Raw genomic sequence first — 17,662 nt, 5'->3', positions numbered from 1 at the left:
CCTATCTATCAATATAGATCTATAATGGAATATTATTTAGTCATAAAAAGAATGAAATCTTGCCATTTGTAACAACATGGATAGAACTAGAGAGTATAATGCTGAGTGAAATAAGTCAGAGGAAGATAAGTACCATGAGCTCACTAATATGTAGAATAAGAAACAAAATAAATGAGCAAAGTTAAAAAAAGAGAGAGAGAGAGAGAGAGAGAGAAAGGTGGGGAGCTGGGTGGCTCAGTCAGTTAAGCAGCCAACATTGGCTCAAGTCATAATCTCATGGTTTGTGAGTTCGAGCCCAGTGTCGGTCTCCGTGCTGACAGCTCAGAGCCTGGAGCCTGATTTGGATTCTGTCTATCTGTCTGTCTCTCTCTCTGCCCCTATCACACTTGTGCTCTGTCTGTCTCTCAGAAATAATAAATGAATAAACTTTAAAGAGAGAGAGAGAGAGAGAAAGATAAATCAAGAAACAGACTCTTAACTATAGAGAATGAAGTGATGGTCACCAGAGAGGAGGTGTGTGGGGATGGGTGAAATAGGTGGAGGGGATGAAAGAGTACACGTATCGTGACGGAAAAAATAAATAACACAATAATAATAAATTGATTAAATCCTGAAAACAAAAAGAATATTACTTTCATCTGGATGACAGCTGTCATTTCTACCTAGGCTGCAAATTCTATCCTTCCAAACCATCTTCTGAGCCACAACCCTAATACAGCACTCCATTAATTTTCCATTTACTAGTGTGATAATCTGATATCATCATCACCCATTTTTCTTTCCCACCCAGGCTGTGTCCCTAGTTCTGCTTCCCAGTTACCATTTATCCTCCAAAAACAAAAACATGCTCAGACCACTTCCCTTACATAAACTCCTTAAATACCCTCTGTGATTCTGCAACACTAATTACAAGAGATGCATCTCTAAATACATACATACATACATACATACATAAACAAACAAATAAATGAATAATAAAGGGATAAAATGTCTAAATCTGTCTATATGTATCTCTAATCAACCTAATGTAATATCTAATCTAATCTAATCTAATCTATCAGGTTAAATACATTTTTACAATGCTGAATAGTGTGTCCCCATCTTACAAAGGCCCTAAGAATGCCTGTAGAAAAGAATCTTGTTTAACATTGGTTCAGTTAGTTTTGTTCCATCTTTGGCCATAAAATTCACGCGTGTATGCAAGTATATGTGTATGTGTGATTGTGCAGGTGAGTAATGCCTCTCTTTACACGCTTATCACTCCATTTCAACATAGCGTGCTTGCGTTTGAGGGATTTATTAAAGGAAAAAGGAAAAGGAAAAGGAAAACTAGATCATTAATATGAATGGCAGTAGTTTGGGTAAAGTACTAGGTGATAATAGCATCCACGTGTTTACTGTTTTTACACTTGACAACTTACTTTCTTAACTTCAATTTCGTCATCTGTAAAATGGGTACACTGTTATATTTATTCTCCAATCACAAATGGTTCCTCTGATGATACATTAAAATACATATTTCAGAAATACTTTGAAAATGCGAGAGTTCTCAAGAAAGGAGGTGATAATCGTATTCAACATGTCTGAAGACTAGAAGATACTGCTCCTATCACATTTATTCTTCCCCCCAAAATATATCTCGTATTCTCCAGCTGGCTAAAATATAACTATCTAAAGACCAAAAAATGATTTTTAAATTTTAATTTGACATTTTAGAGAGTGGCTTCTATAAGTTATTTTACTAATCTCCTTTTTGAAAAACTAATTGTATCATATTTGCACATAATTGAACTACTTTCATGAGACAGAATCATCATTATAACATTCATGTGCATACCGAATCATTTTCAATCTCCCTCTAGAAGTTTCAGCACATTGTATGTTCTGTTATTTTCCCCTGGTTCTATTTGTTTTGTGTCATTTCTTACTCTTTCCCATCAGTTACACAGTCTGAACTGTCCTTACTGATTTCACTGTGTCTTTGCCTAAGACTGCTTTTAAACATGTGCTGAAATGACTTGCCTCTTATAAAAATAAAAATAAAAAAACAGAGACATGAATATGTTTGTTTAACTTAAAAGGAAAGTGAAAACAAATGGGACCTAGGATCTTCTTTCTCATGAAAAAAAATGTATGGACATCACTGCATAGATTTTGAGATACTGGTTTTTATCTGCTCAGAAATCTTTTATTATTTCTCCTCTTTTCCATTTCAGACTGCATTATTGTAAAGAAATGGCATTGTTGTTTGGGTGGGTGCCAGACAAGGGAGGGATAAGATAACATTATGTGTACAGACAGAGTGGGGAACAGTGAAGAAGGGTGAGACAGGATAGAGGAGAAGAAAGCAAGACAGGATGAAAAAACAGAACGTCAGAGTAGAGAGAAGGCAAGAGAAGAAGATTCTTGGTATTAATCTTCTCTTCTCACTGATTTATTCTGCCTGTATTATGATCTCCAAAGGAAGATTCTACCCGAATGTATAATGTTCCTCTTGTGAAAGAATTCCAACTATTTTTTAATCAAACTAATATTTGGTATATGACATAATAGTTACTTTGAAAAATGGACACTGGCATTCACATGTAACAGAATTTTCCTATGACCAGAGCTCCCCTTTAGAATAGACTGATTTTTTTTCCCCGTTGGGTGGGGGCAGTAGATATAAGTTCTTAGTGTTTCCCTTGTTGTAGGTGAGGCTTCTGTTAAGGAACTTCAGATATTCTCTCTCTCCTATCCTCTGCTGCTACAGTGAGATTTTTGAAGCAGGGAGCTGGTGAGAATGAGCATGTCCTCTACATTTTTTTTGCATACTGTTTTAATTCCTTGAAAAAAATCTAAGTAGACCCTTACAATCTGAATCCAGAAATTCTGTTTTTCAAGATTTTGATCTATATTATCTAACTCAGTCAGTGCTTCTTGGATTTTAATATGAACACAGATTACCTTGGGATTTTGTTAAAATGTAGATTCTAGTTTAGTGTGTTTGGGATGTGTCCAGAACTCTGCATTTCTTTCATGGTATTTAATTTATAAGGTTTGCATAATGATTAAATGAGATAAAACTTAAAAGCTCTAAAAGGACCATTCATATAAAAGCTGAGGGTCATTGTTATTTTCTGATTATATACACATATATAATTATATACACATATATATATGATCATATATATGATATAATGATATATGATATAATCATATATATGATATATATATGATTATATACACATATATAATTATATACACATATATAATCAGAAAATATATCAGATTATATATATTTATTATATATCTATATATAATTATATTTATTAAAAAATATATAAATATAAATATAAATATAAATATAAATATACACTAGAACATCCAGAGTACAGTTGAAAAGATGTGATGGATTTCCTTCTTTTCTTTTTTTTTTAAGTAAAAACATTTGGTATTTGAAAATCTGGGTTCCAGTCTTGTAGCTTTTGGGTAAGCTACCACTTGAGTCGACACTTTGTGCCATGTAGAATGGGTATGATTGCTCAGAAGGATTACATCAGAAGACGTACATAAATTCCCTGTCATTGATTCTGACACATAAAAGGCAATCAATGCATTGCCATTGTTTTATTATATTGTTGCAAAAGGCACAAGATATAGATACTGGTATCTCTGTCATTTTGCCCAACTTGAATGTATCAAGATGCCCTGCAGGGTGCCTGGCTGGCTCAGTCATTTAAGCCTCTGACTTAAGCTCAGGTCACGATCTCAGAGTCTGTGAGTTCGAGCCCCGTGTCAGGCTGTGTGCTGACAGCTTGGAGCCTGGGGCCTGCTTTGGATTTTGTGTTTCCCTCTCTCTCTGCACCTCCCCTACTTGCACTTTGTCTCTCTCTCTCTCAAAAATAAACAAAAAAAAAATTGTAAAAGATGTCTTGCAATTGGATCCAGAGACTCGAAAAAGAAAAAAAAAAAATAAGGAAAGAGATTATTAACATGACAAATGGAAACTTTTTACTTATAATTAAAACAAAAGATATTCGTGACTAAGATGATAATGGGGAGTATTTTGAGACCTTATACTCCAACACCAGTTTATTTCCAATAAAAATAATAAGCAGTGTTCATAGCAATTACAATGATAGAATGGAAATGTATAAACCTGTGTATACTTATTCAGAGTTGCTCAACCTGAATTAAGTTGAAGTCTCTGTTGGTGCTACCTATGAAGAAAAAGGTTTTCTATGGAAATTAAGAATGTAAAGCACATTAATGTGGAGGAAGTGGAGGATGGAGAGTGGACAGGTAGAACAATGCTTACCTTTAGTAGTTGGGGTCATTTGTTGCTCACTTTTTGTTACACATATTAAATTTATTTTCCTGGCAATGCCTTCTACTCAGAAGTTTTAAAAGTAGCCCTTGCTACAGAAAGTAATATATAAATGTATTCTCTGGAGCCAAAGCATAAGAGACTCTTAAAAACTGAGAACAAACTGAGGGTTGATGGGGGGTGGGAGGGAGGGGAGGGTGGGTGATGGGCATTGAGGAGGGCACCTTTTGGGATGAGCACTGGGTGTTGTATGGAAACCAATTTGACAATACATTTCATATATTGAAAAAAAAATAAATGTATTCTCTGCAGCAGGGGTGGGTAACTAAGCTATAGGACGAAATCTGGCCCTCCACCTATTTTGGCAGATAAAGTTTTATTGGAAACAGCCATGCTCACTCATTTGCATATTATCTATGGCGGCCTTCACACTGCAACAGCAAAGCTGAGGAATTTTGATAGAGACTGTATGGACTACAAAGTCCAAACTATTTACTATCTGACCTTTTATAGAAAAAGTTTGTTGCAATCTTCTCTAGAGGAAAAGAAATAGAACATTTGTCAACAGCCTACTCTATGCCATGTACTTCATCCATGTTATTTTTTATTAATTTTTCTTAATGTTTATTTATTGAGAGAGAGAGAGAGAGACAGAGCATGAGTGGAGGAGAGGCGGAACAAGAGAGAGACACAGAATCTGAAGCAGACTCCAGGCTCTGAGCTGTCAGCACAGAGCCCTACGTGGGGCTCGAACTCACGAACTGCGAGATCATGAGCTGAGCCGAACTCTGACACTCAACCAACTGAGACACCCAGGCATCCCATTCAGCCATGTGATTTTAATGAAATCCATTTCATAAAAATTTCTTTAATCACTTTTATTTTCCAGTAAGTGTTACCGATGCAGCAATAATCAGTAAGACACAGTCACTACCAACTTATACTATGGAGGTGAGTAGATGTGATGACAGTTAATAAGAATTGTAGAATGCTATGGCCTCACCTAGTTAGAATATCTAGTTGATGTGGTCATGGAACACAATACAACTTTGAGATAAATATCGTTATCCCCCTTTTAACAGGAAAGAAACTGGGACTCAGTCCCATCTTCCTCATCTTCCCTGTCTTGCTACATTTTCTGGATTCAGGAAAATTTCTATAGTTCTGACCATCTTTCTGGCATGTTACCATTCCTTAAGTCCATTTTCTGTTTGGACTTGTGCTTTTCTAGTGCCTGACCCACCCGCCTTAATGTTCTCACCGATATCTCATTTATGTGTCTTGAGGTGAGGTTTCTCATGATCCCTGCATCCGGTTTGACCACATCATTTCTACTCTCAGTTTCTCTCAGTATTCCTGAGCAAAAGAACCCATAATCCCCCATTAATCAACCACTTTGGATCTAATGATAGACAAACATTGAATAACTCCAGTTAATTTAACATCGGGATGTATATGGATACTGCTGATTATCAGTCTTGCTTATTTCTTTGGCAATTCTATGAGGAAAAATACACTAAAAGCACTATAAGGAAGACCCTTGTCCATGGAATCAGTAAACCTGGTTTTAGGTCTTACCTCTATGACTGTTATGTTCTCATTTGCAAAATTCAGATAATTATAGGTATCTTACAGACTTACTGTGAAGTTAAAATGAGCCAAGTTCTGTGATGGCACTTTGTATAAATATAGGTAATTGCACATATATAGGGGGATGGTATTAACATTAATTTTACTATTAGGTATTGTGTAAATGCATTTATGCTGTCATGCTAATAATTTAATATTGCAATGTGATAAAAGTGGGGGAAAAAAGAACATGGGAGATTAGAAGCAAAATATGAGTACAAAGTACTGTTTTTGGAGAAAATAGAAGCAGAGCATAACTAAGAGGATCCAAAAGACACAATGTCAAAAGACCTGTAATCTATGGAAAAACCAGGGACAAAAGGAACACACACCCCATGCCTTACTCTCATCTTAGGACCTAGAAATTGCTTTTTTAACTCAAAGGAACTGGACGCTTCCTCCTTCTTAATACATACTCTATTGTTTATAAAATCTAATGTGTTTTACCAATGACATATAATGTTTTACTTTTTTCTTTTTTATGATTAGTTTTTATTTAAAACTTGTGTATAGGTTGATTGTAAATGTGTGTGAGTTCCTTTTGGGGGGGATGAAAATGTTCTAAAATTTGATTGCGGTGAGGTTGCATAACTGAACATACTAAGAAACACTGAGTCGTACACTTTATACTGATCCACTATGGCACTCATTGTGCTATTCACATGGGAGGACTGATTTTTTTTTCCCCACTTGGGATTAGCATGCCAAGATGACTTACTTTGGCCAATGAACTATGAATAGGAGTGTCATGAGTCACTTAAAGATGGAGGCTTTATGAGCTGCTATGTGATTTGACACATTTCATTTTCCACATTGATAATCATAGCAGAAAATGCTGAGAGGAAGCCTCCATCAGACTGTGCTTCAGCTCATCCCTGTTGTACAGTATAAGCAGGAATTAACCTTCAAAACTTTTTTATTTCAAGTTTTTAATGTTTTTAATGTTTATTTATGTTTGAGAGAGAGAGAGAGAGCGAGAGAGAGAGAGTGACAGAGAGAGAGCGAGCAAGCTGGGGAGGGGCAGAAAGAGAGGGAGATACAGAATCCAAGGCAGGCTCCAGGCTCTGAGCTGTCAGCACAGAGCCTGACAGGTGGCTCGAACCCACAAACCACAAGATCATGACCTGAGATGCTTAACCGACTGAGCCACCCAGGCACCCCTTAAACCTTTTCTTTAATCCATTGAAACATTGGTGGTGTTTGTTACCCAACATAACCTAGCCAATCCTGACTGATACATCTAACCAGCTACAGACTAAACTGAAAAGCTCTAAGCCTTCCTTACAGAAGAATTGGCAATGACAAGCTCACCACATACAACAGAGCAGGCCAACATGTAGGCAGCTCCAGTCGTACTTCTAGGAAGGACAGAAAGTTAAGTGTTTTCAATGTCTTCTCCACCTTTCACCAACTAAATAAGCCCCTCCCTGAAGAGTAAGGAGGAAAAAGAAAGGTCATAATTTATTCAAGTAAAAGTTCCAGCACTGATGCATGATTCCATGGGAATGGAGTTTCCTCCTGAATAAGGAGGTAATTCACTTAAACTCCCCAAGAGGATTTGAGTTCTCCAATAAGAAGTGTTATAGCTCTCTGCCACGACCTCCCTCCCTCCTATCCTTTGTTCTCCTTTCTTCTTCTCCTTCTCCTCAGGTTGTGCAGATTAAATGAGGTGATGTATGTGAACATGCTCTGTAAATTGCAAAGTGCTACATTAATATTAGTTATGATTTTTCTGTTCTGTGAAATGAGTGCAACATTCCCTGCCCTGTTCACCTCCCACAGTTATACAGAGTCTCACTCAGATGGGAAGATGCAAGTAAAATCACTTCATAAATTTTAAATACCCACATGTATCTAAGCCATTAGTATTATTTTAATATGTGTTCTTATCAATAATGCATGTATTTATTTACTACCGTACTCTAAAACTTACTAAATCTCTAGTGTTGAACTAATGACTCTTCCTCTGAGAAAAGTTCCCCTTTTCTGAAGAATAGAGAGAAGGATGGCATCTACCTGTTAAGGACAGAATAAGATTACATTTACATTGCTTCCCAGAGTTTGGAATTTTGTCCCCCATAATGTACGACTATTAGCATTATGCTCATCTTTATAAGGGCTGTACGATGTTTTATTTTGGGGCAGCGCCTCATGGATACTATTTTATTCATCCTTGGCTGGGAGATGATTTGATTACCCAAGATAAGTCGGCGTTAAATGTGAAAAAGAGCACTGTCTTTAAAAATGTGCATTTTGGGGCACCTGGGTGGCTCAGTTGGTTAAGCTTCCAGTTCTTGATTTTGGCTCAGGTCACGATCTCATGGTTCGTGAGTTTGAGCCCCATGTCAGGCTCTGTGCTGACAGCACAGAGTCTGGTTGGGATTTTCTGTCTCTCTCTGCCCCTCCCTAGCTCATTCCCTCTCTCCAAAATATATGTGTTTATCAATAAACATAAAAAAATAAAACAAATAAAGTGTGAATTTAATCTACATACCTCAACCCAGCTTTTGTCAGTAATAACAGTGATGCATTGATCTCTATCTATTTAAGATCTATTATTTTCACCTATCAATTTGTCCTCAAATTTCAACATGAGGTTGGACCTCCTGAGAGCCTACAGTGTACAGAGCCCCTCTGCCAACCCTCAGTGGACACTCGATATAACAGGTAAAACGAACCTTTTCTTTAGGTCATCGGAATGTTGGTGTTATTTGTTACATAGAATGACCTAGCTCATTCTAACCAACAGATCTGGCAAGTTATAGGTCAAGCTGCATAATTTAAAGCCTCCCCTGCAGGAGACTTCGCTTTGACAAGAGTAGAGGAAAAGAGTGGTGCTTATAGACTCCCTAAGTTCCCAAAACTTTGATTAATAGAGATGACTGACATGACTCAGAGTTAATGCTTCGAGTTAATGCTCAGAGTTAATTAGTCCATTGCCATTTGCAGTACAAAAGCCTACTTACACTTCTTAGTAAAGACAATGACAAGCAAAAGAGAAGGAAGAAAGATAGGGTGGAGGAAATAAATCGATGTGAGGAATTTTAAGGCTGATTGCTACACGAGGTCATTTTTAGTTCCATGTGTCATATTTGGCAGCCATGGGTAGCATAGTTACTGAAGTTGGATTTCTTTGCAACAAAGGGAAATTAAACCAATGCTATAAGAATGCACCTGTCCCACTTACTACCACCCAATGAAAAGAAATGAGATTGAGTGATCCAAAGCTCTTTTTGGATTTAATACCACTAGTTTGGGTCTTCGTTTAAAATTGAGACAAGGGTCAAGAAGAATGTTGCATTTTCATCTTCTTTTGAAGTTCCGAGAAAAATCCGCAATTTTAAAGGTGGGTAAAAAGAAGCACATGTAAGACCTGGTGAGAGAGCCTCACTGTTTATACAAATAAGCACAGATGCGGCTGAGAAAACAGACAGGGCTTGAACATTAAACCAGAAAGGCAGTGAAACAACCCTCTCCTGGATTCATGATCTAGATACAAAAAGTAAACATGGCAGTTGGGAGCTTTCAGAAATTAGAGCCACTCGACCATTAAGGATATGGAAAGATAGAGGGGTCTAACATTGGTTGAACACATACTGTGTGACAGGAATTGTACCACCTGCCTGTGAGCCCCATTTTCCCCGATAATTTTATAAAGCACTTGTCATTTGATGGATATCTGCTAGGAATTTCACAGGTAACATCTCATTTAATTGTTACGACAAGTCTGAGTCAATTATCTCCTATTTTCAGATGAGGAAAAAGAAGCTCAGAAGAGTTAAGTGAATGCTATCAGTCAGTCAGCCAGCCAGCAAGTTGGGAATATTGAGATTTGAATCCCAATCTGGTTGACGTCCGAGCTCAGGCAATTTCTACAAGGCCAAACTATCCCCCGGAGGTTTTCTTGTGTCTCCTCCTGCAGAAGGTATAAAGCTCTTCTACAGAAGAGGGCCCCTCTGCTGACCTACCATTTAGACCAGGACTAACAAAGTCTTACAAAAAGCTGAATTCCACAGGATGTTTCCTTGAATTGGAACAGAATCTGCTTCTTTGCAACTTCTGCTCATTGACACTAATGGAGTCTTCCGAAACAACACAGAACAATAGCCATTTCTAGATTGGAAATAGCGATTTCTTTGCTCCTCAATCTTCACTAGGATACTTCCTGACCCCTTTAATCATTAGTTCAATGTTCCTTTAAATGTGACTGCTATAAAGGGACCACTCTGTGTTTTGTATAGAGAAATGTGCCCATTTGCTTTTCAATCATTCACTGAGTACCGCATTCAGATTTAAAAGTTTCAGTAGAAGATTCATAAAACAAATTCTCTACCACATAGACTTCTCTGTTTATAATCATTTGCATTTCCCAATTGTCAGAGAAGTGATATAAGCTGCAGTGAAAAAATGACATTTCATTGACACACAGTGGACAATAAAATGACATAATTATGTCCAACTCACATGAATATTTTAGAACTATGCCCGGAGAATGTTAAATAAATCTCTTAAAATTCTGCAACTGCAGCAAGCTTTCGGTTTTCTATTTTGCTCTACTTTGGCTTTTTAAAGGAATTTTGTCAGTAGAATCATGAGGTTTATTCCTTTTATTTTGTCATCTATCCAATTTCTATCATTCTCTAAGGAGCTCAATGTATTTATCCCTTTGACTCCCATGGATTATTTATTAAACACATGTTTTTAACTTGTTAATCTTAGAATTTGAATTTTGCTTTCTCCCACTTAAAGAAAGCAGCATTATTGTTTAAGGAGTGTACAGAATACAGGGATTATTCTTTTTCCTTCCCTTTTTAAACGTTTTTGCTCTCATTGTACACTACCTGACCATTGTAATCTAAGGGGCATATCTCTACCTGTAGCTCTTTTGCAGAGTGTCTGACATGCAGAAGACCCTCAGTAGAGTTGGAAAACAGACAGATTTCTGGGAATTCCAATCTGCTATAAAAAAGATTCTTGCATAACAGGCAGGATGGAGCACAACGAACAGCCTTTTAATTTCTAAGATTCGGTGATTTTTAAAAGATTGGGACTTGGGCAATATAAGATCGTCAATAACTCCTGAATGTCTCTCCATTGTCCTCTAACGCAATTTAAAAGTTTTTTGCAACATTTACAGTGTGGGGGATAAACAGACCCCTGCTTGTGACTTCACCCCAACTGCTCTCACGCTTGTTCCTGCCACATCATCCCCATTGGCTTTATTTCAAACTCCCAAACGAGTTGAACTTTCACACATCAGAGGCTTTGCACAGGCTATTGTCTTTTCTTGGAATGCTCTTCTCCCACTTGGTTAAGTTCCTCACTCATAAACTCTCACTCAAATGTCACTCTCCTAAAGAGGCCTTCCCTGTGTATCCCCAGCACAACACCAACTACATAGTGGTCCTTCATACCAATAAGCTGAATTATTAAACAACAACCACCCACAATGTGCATTATCTTTACTTGACTAAGTGGGATACAAAAAATAAGACATGCCACTGAAGAAGCTTTACATTAAGGCTAAAACCAAAACATGGTCTTAGCTTGTTTGATGAAGTTATTCTTCTTATTGGGTGTAGTCACATAACATCTTCTTTTGTGAGAAGGAGCTAACTTCCTTCAAGCAATCTTAGAGTGGTAGATGAAATTTGGGGTACACGTCAATGAGTATGAGGATATATGTCTCTTCATCCAACAGATCTAGGCTTTATGACTAAGTCTGTATCTGTGTCGGGCACTTGGATTAGCACCACGAAGGGATGGTTGGGTCTGCTCTCATTCACTTCATGGATGAGGAAACAAAGAAGTACTGATGTGACTTTGTGTGCACTTCATCAACTAGATGCGACATGGAGGAGCCAGATAGGATGAAATTCCGCTAAATTTTTGGTCTCTGGCTTTTTCTTTATTAAATGGAAATCCCTCAAAAGGAAGGGCAGTACCAGTTGCCCATACTGACAAGGAAGGAGACAAGTATCACAATCTTCGTCTTCGTGATGGGAATGGCCATCACCTCAAAGAATGGCTGCCAGTCCAGAGTTCAGGTTCAGATGATACATCATACTGATCAGCCAGATGAACCCTACCTTATACCTTAAAGAGAAGGCATTCTACAGTTGTAGGATAGGCATGTGTAGAGTTAGATAACATGCATTCATGCCTGTGATCAAACCAGGATAGATATGTTATACTGAGCAATACACAACTCCTGTGTTTCAAAAGCTGAAAATAACAGAGGTTTATTTCTTTCTCACACTACATGTCCATGCAGGTCAGCAGGGTGCTCTGTCATTATAGTCAATTAGGGACCCTGGCTGGTGGAGGACACTTCCCTACATATACTTTCAGGATTACCAAATACTGCAGTCTCTGACAATGCCCTGATAATTAAATACTTTCACCTCAAAATGACACACAGTATATCTGTTTACATTTTGGGGGCTCAAATACAGTTATGTAACAATGTCTAACTCAAAGAGGTAGAGAAGTACAATTTTCCTACGTGCCAAGAAGGGAGAAAATTTGGAATCTTTTTTATCAGACTTAATAATACTACAGTCTGTTTTTCTAAGGGAATAAATATATAATGTCTTCTTCCTGCTTGTAAAACATCTCTATTCCCACATGACCAGGAAAGAGAACTTAAGAGCTCAATTCAAAAACTGAAGGTAATGAGGGGCGCCTGAGTGGCTCAGTTGGTTAAGTGTCCGACTTCGGCTCAGCTCATGATCTCACAGTTGGTGAATTCAAGCCCCCGCGTTGGGCTCTGTGCTGACAGCTCAGAGCCTGGAGCCTGCTTCATATTCTGTGTTTCCCTCTCTCTCTCTCTGACCCTCCCCTGCTTGTGTGCTTTCTCTCTCCCTGAAAAACAAACATTAAAAAAAAAAAAAAGGAACTCAAAGCAACTCATCCAGTCACTAATCAACTTGAAGTCTAGACCCCTGAATGGTTCCCTGCTGTTCCTTCATCAAGTCTAGAGGTTGTTCCTGTTGGTTAGAGATCTGAACTAAAAAAACTCAATTGAAAAAACATTTTATAAGCCAGTATACAACAAAATAACATGCATAGGATTACCAAAATAAACATTTGTGATTATAAATGGAGGAGACAAAATTGATGGTCTATGGCAATTCTGAAATCCTACTGGAGAGATGTGACAAGATTTCCCCTGGGAGTGGCAAAGGTTCCCAGATTAGTGTCCCCTTCTGTTCCCTGGCTGGGGCCTCTATTCCTTTGTTTTCTGTGGCCCATGCCATCACGGTCCATTTCCTGTTAATAGAAATGGGCTTCTTCCATTTCCGTTAACCTCCTTGGCCACACCAAAAAAGTGGACGTCGGAGAATATACAGTATTCAGTGGTTGAGCATCTTTCTCAGTATCTTTGTTGCTTAGGAGTTTGAGAATTGTAGTATTATTTTAAATCTCAAACAGTCATAGAGTGTGATTTACTTGTAGTACTACTCACTTAAAATACTAGTAGGCTTCATATCTCTTTGAATCCAGTCATTTCTATATGTTAATACCACTCTCGTTATTTTCTAGATATATTTCTTAGATTTGACATATCATTGTTTGACTGCATCCTCCCCCCTCCCCTGCCACTTTAACTGCAACAACTTTACAAGGGTTTCATGGGCAAGCCAAGATTTCTCCCTCCCTCTCTCTCTCTCTCTCTCTCTCTACTCCCACTGAGCCACTTTTTTTTTTTTTTTTTTGGCAACTGAATGCACTTACTGGATACCAAACTTAATTGTACCTTTCCTCTGAAACACCTTACTGGACTCAAGAGATTTTATCAGTGGTTGTGAAGGCTATTCCTTTCATCTGACCCTTGCTGCAAGTCTAAGGTTTCTTCAGTGTTGGTTATATTCAATGACTTTCTCAATGATACCTTTTGTGAAGACTGGATTGAACAACAGTTTCCTCTCTTAATCCTACAAATTACTAAACTTCTGGACCATCTCTACTTTCTTCTACTTAGCCAATAATTTTCTGAACTCATCCTTTTCTTGTAGTAACTAGCCAAATGTTGCCAAAGCATCTACATCATGTACCATACCACATGAGGAGGATGATGGTGATGACGACAATGACCCTTTAATCTGAATACCTTAACACAAGTCCAGTGTGGATTGGCAAGGGCTCTCTACACATTGCTGTCTCTCAGGACCCAGGTAGTTACAGATGCCACCTGAACACAGGCTTCTATTGTCACTGTGGGTATGGAAAGTAGCCATAATAAAGGAGGGTCTACCTTGTAAAATGTTCGACCCAGGGGGGAATAGAGAATGCTTCTGTTCACATCGCATGACCATGTCCAACTTCATGGAACTGAAGGATCACAACACTAAGATGTGACTGTCAGAACAAGAATCAGAAGAAATATCTAATAACCAGCCCTAATGGCCTCAACACCATATATTACTGAAGAATATTCAGTTCTCCTCCATCCCCTCCTTTGGCTCAATGTACCAGTCAAGAACGCTCAATTTAATTGGTCACCAGACTGTTTACTAAGTTAGTAGAAGTCTTCATGCCTATAAATGTAAAGAATTATGCTCTTAATGTATGTGGTTGGTAAATATTAACTGTGATTGTTCAGGTTAATGAAGAGGGAACCAGCTGTGCACAACTGGTCCTAACTGATAAGAAACACAGCTACACTTTAGCTTCCTAGAACGGGAGATACTGCCTCACCTGTGGAATACTTTAGCCAGGCTGGACCGTGGCAAAGTCTGGGACCTGCTGATGGAAGTGCATTTTTCTACAGAATGTAGAATGTGTCCTTGAGGACACAGTGACTACTGAAAAAAACTTTGAACATACTTTCTCCTCTGTTGGGATGTACAGGCTCTCTGTTCAGGTGAGACTGTGGGATTTGGCCACTAGCTAGAGATCTTTTCTCTTCTCCTACCTCAAACTTTGGGCTCAGGATGCAGTGAGATTTGTTGTAAATTGTGCATCTTGTCACAAAACACAGTCTAACATGAGGATGCTGAGACAGATCTATAACCACATCACTGATCTGAGTAATGGTTTTTCTGCCCATGACTACGATTGTGACATTTGTAGTTGTGTGATTTTGAATAATATTAAATCATCTCATGCCTCAGTGTCCTCATCTTTAAGGTGGTTTGATCAATTACATATTCCTCATGGAGCTTCTATCTCTTTAAATACCTTTAAGATATTTATGAGCTACTACTTGTGTCAACTGCTATGCTTATCTTAACAATCATCATTGCTTTCAATCAAAGTAGCATTGCCATCATTGCTGTTTATTGACCTGGCAGAGCAACAAGGGAAATTCTACGGGTAGATGGAAAGAGAGATTAATATCAGCCTTCAAATGATTCCACTACCTCCATTTATGAGTCAGCAGAAAATTATTTCTAGAATCAGCAATCTTCTGGGGATAACTTGACTTGCACAGACAGTTAGAATTTATCCTTAAACTACTGCTAAGGGATGATATCCATTTATTCTAGACCTAATTCCCATATAAATAGGGAGTATACAATAGGATTATGCAGCATAGGTGGCTCGTTGCTATAATATGGAAGGATTGTTCAAAGAGGCTTTCTACCTCTGAGTAAAGTTTGAGGACACACTTCTATCTGGAATAGCTTAAGTTGAAGCTTTTCTGGAAACAAAGTGAGGAGCTCAGCTGTCAGCGCCCAGCACAGATGTTGTGTCCTCTTAAAACCCTCCAATTTCAAAATTATCACATCCTCATTTATCAGGGAAGCACAGTAAACTAGTGGTTTAAAGCATGGCAGCTGTTAGACAACTTCGGCTCACATACCTCTCCACTAGTCGCTATCTGGGTAGCCTTAGACACGTTATTAACTTGAGCTCCCGCATTTCTTCATCTGTATACCACTTAGCATTACATTATCTGCCTTATAGGGTTTTTGTAAGAATTAAATACGATTATACATGTAGAACACTCGGAACAATACCTGACAAATGATATACACTCAACAACGATTTGCCATTTTTAATAGCACGGCACCTCAAATAGAATACAATTTACATGCCTACGTATTTGTCTTCTCTATTCAGACTGCGAACAGTTTGGTGTTGAAGAAAGGTGCCATTTAGCACGGCTCAGACTAATATCAACCATAATAACAGTAATAGTAAAAACTAGCATTAACTGAACGCATACCACATCCTAAGCATTTTTAGGTGATTTAAATACTGTATCTCATTTAATCTTTCTAATTAATCTTGTTAATATTGAAGAAACTGAGGTTTAGGTAACTTAGGAACCTCCTTGAAATGGGAAAGCATAGCCCTTGATGATGAACCTAGGTCTATTTAGTTGCAAATCTGATGCTCTTAAACACTAGACTCGGATTATTCCACAGTATGCAAACTGCGGCTCTGGATTCTCAGTCTTTAGAATAGTGCTCACGCTCAGTGAACATTCCATAAATGTTGTTTTTTGTTTTTGTTTTTGTTTTTGTTTCCCATAAATGTGTGTTGAATTAAATGTGCTTTTAGTTTTGGGGAATGGTGATTAAATGTGATTGCTTAAATATGAATCACTTGGCTATACTGAGCATATTTTAAAGAGTTCTTCCCCTACTTGCCCATCATCCTATATTTCTTTTGTTTTTCTTTCTAAAATTCATATCTGACCCTGTTTCTCCTCTCTTGAAAACCTTCAACAGTTCTCCATTTTTTACTAGATAAAAATCCAACCTCTGGGTTTGGAATGCTAGCTTTTCATAGTCTCTTACTCTCCTTATTTAGCTTGAAAACAAAACTGGTTGAAAAGAATAAAACTGGCTAATGTGCATTCAGTGTCAGCCTTGGTTTCAGCCTATTAAATAAATTTCCTCATTTAATCTTCAAATACCTAATACTTAACCCAAGGGTAGGTATTAGTATTATTTCTGACTTACAGATGGGACAGCCGGATTAACTTGGACAAGGTCACAATACTAGAATTGGTACAGTGAAAACTTAGACTATAGGAATCTGGCTTTAAAGCCTGTAAACTGGGTATTAAATGATACTCTACTGAGTCGGTGGAAGCAAATACCAAGAAACCAGTGCTCAGTTTAGAGATCAGGGAAGCTTCCCTTATGAAGTATGTTCAAAGAAGAATTTCGTCTGAAGTAGGAAGGCATCAGGTGGAGAAGACAGGGAATATAATTTTAGTGAGAAAGTACATTATGTGTGAAGGCTTGGTGGTGGGGAGAGAGAGAGAGAGAGAGAGAGAGAGAGAGAATGAATATGTATTCCAAGTCTTTAGAACAATGGCTATCTCATTGAAGTCACCCAACATACACTATCTTAATTGAACTCCACCCCCCCAAATATTTATCTGTTGATCAAAATGTATACATGCACAGAGGTAATTCATGCCCTTATAGACATTAATTGCCCCAATCTCAGTGGGCCATCAAAACTGTCTGCTAAATTCATATTGCTTTTAAGTAGAAACCAGCCGTGATAGTTCACAAAGGGGATGCTGTGTACTCCTTTTTATTTGATGAAACAAATACCAACACTCCAGCTTCCATGTTCCCCCAGCCACCATCTCACCTCTTATCCCTTCCAGATCTGGGTCCCTTCCGGACATCCCCTTACATTTGGGCTCCACAGACACAGAAAGATACAAATCCAGTTCCAGTAGAAAGTGCAAATATGAAAAAACATTTCTGTTAGACAGATTGAATGTTGCATGGTCTCGGACTTGTGGATGCA

Source organism: Panthera leo, chromosome D4, assembly GCF_018350215.1.
Source record: "Panthera leo isolate Ple1 chromosome D4, P.leo_Ple1_pat1.1, whole genome shotgun sequence".
NCBI lineage: Eukaryota > Metazoa > Chordata > Mammalia > Carnivora > Felidae > Panthera > Panthera leo.
This window is presented reverse-complemented; position numbering follows the sequence as displayed.